The sequence below is a fragment of the Sceloporus undulatus genome, chromosome 2, assembly GCF_019175285.1.
Source record: "Sceloporus undulatus isolate JIND9_A2432 ecotype Alabama chromosome 2, SceUnd_v1.1, whole genome shotgun sequence".
Lineage (NCBI taxonomy): Eukaryota > Metazoa > Chordata > Lepidosauria > Squamata > Phrynosomatidae > Sceloporus > Sceloporus undulatus.
In genome coordinates, this window is record NC_056523.1 from 193,207,608 (window position 1) to 193,209,460 (window position 1,853).

Consider the following 1,853-nt stretch of genomic DNA (forward strand, 5'->3'; position numbering starts at 1 on the left):
TGCCAGCGAGATGAATGGCCATAGTTTTGGGAGCAATGTTATTGTGCCTAAGCCAAACCAAAAATTGCAAAACCACTTCTGTGGTAACCGGCCAACAAGGCTGTAAAGCTGCTTCACCAAAAAACTGAAAAAGTTTCTTTAAAGCATTCTTATAGCTCTTAAAAGTAGATGAAGCAATGGAACCCAAAATGCCTTCTATTATTTCAGACATCCAACCTCCCACATGGACACTGGAAACTGGGTAGGTTGAAGATCTGCCTCTGGGGCCAACAGACGAAACCGCTGAACCTGGAATCAAGAAATCGCATCAGCAATATCATTTTTTAATTCTGGGACATGTCGAGCTGTGAAAGAAATATTGTTAACCAAGCAACACAAAACAAATTTCCTGACCAAACCCATGACCCTAGTGGATTTAGAGGTTTGCTTATTAATGCCAGCCACCACAGCTTGGTTATCGCACCAAAAACACACCTTTTTGTTGGAAAATTCAGCACACCAAATGTTGACTGCTACAACAATGGGAAAAAGCTCCAGGAAGGTCATATCTCTTAAGATATCTGACCCATGCCACTCTTCAGGCCATTTTTCGGCACACCAATGGCCTTGAAAATAAACACCAAAACCGATGCTTCCAGCAGCATCAGAGTGGATTTGCAATTTATCTTCCAGACACCAAGATTTTTGCCAGATGGCAATACCATTAAAGCCATTTAAAAATTGCAACCAGATTCTCAGGTCCTCCTTGATTTGACTGGTAATGCGAACGTGATGATGCAACAGCGTGGGGCCAGCCAGGGATCTAGCAAGCCTGGCACAAAAGGCTCTGCCAGGAGCCACCACTTTGCAAGCAAAGTTCAGATGCCCCAATAAAGACTGAACTTGTTTTAACTTAAGCTTAGAAGCAGCCAAGGCATGTTCCAACAAACCACCCAGATTGGCAATCTTTTCTTGAGGCAAAGAGGAAAAACCCTTAACAGAATCCAAATGAATACCTAAAAAAGACATAGCAGTAGCAGGGCCTTCCATCTTATCTGCTGCCAGGGGAACCCCAACCTCAGTTGCCAACCCAGTGAAGGCATTTAACAGATCAGAACACTTGGTGGAGTTTGCAGGACCCACAAACATAAAATCATCCAAATAGTGGGTAACCAAAGGGGAAGAGGCTCTGCGTTTTAACTCCCACTTCCAAAAAGGTGCTAAAAGACTCAAAGGCTGCACAGCTGAAAGAGCAGCCCATAGGCATGGCCATGTCAAAATAAAATTTTCCTTCGAACTGGAAACCTAAAAATTTTAAATCTTCAGGATGAACCGGAAGGAGTCTAAAGGCCAACTGAATATCACACTTGGCCATAAGTGCACCTTTTCCACACGCCCGAACGAGTCGGACCGCATGATCAAAGGAAGCATATTTGACGGAACACAACTCCTCTGGGATCGCATCATTCACCGAAGACCCTGGAGGGTAAGAAAGGTGATGAATGATTCTAAATTCCCCAGGTGCTTTCTTGGGCACCACACCAAGGGGCGAAATATGAAGATTATCAAAAGGGGGAACATCAAAGGGACCGGCCACGCGTCCCGCCTGGATTTCCTTATTGATCTTAGCCCTAAGAACCTCAGGCATGGATCTAGCAGACAACAAATTATTTGGAAAATGATGTGAAAGTGGGGCTTGCACCGGGATCCTAAATCCAAAGGAAAAACCATCAGCCAAATAAGAAGCAGCTTGCTTATTAGTGTAAGCTGACAATAAAGGGAGAAGTGCACTGGTATTTACGGGCGTAAAAGCCATGTCTGATACCTGGGTTGAAACCTTAGCGACCTGTTCATTTTTGGCTCCCTGCAGCACC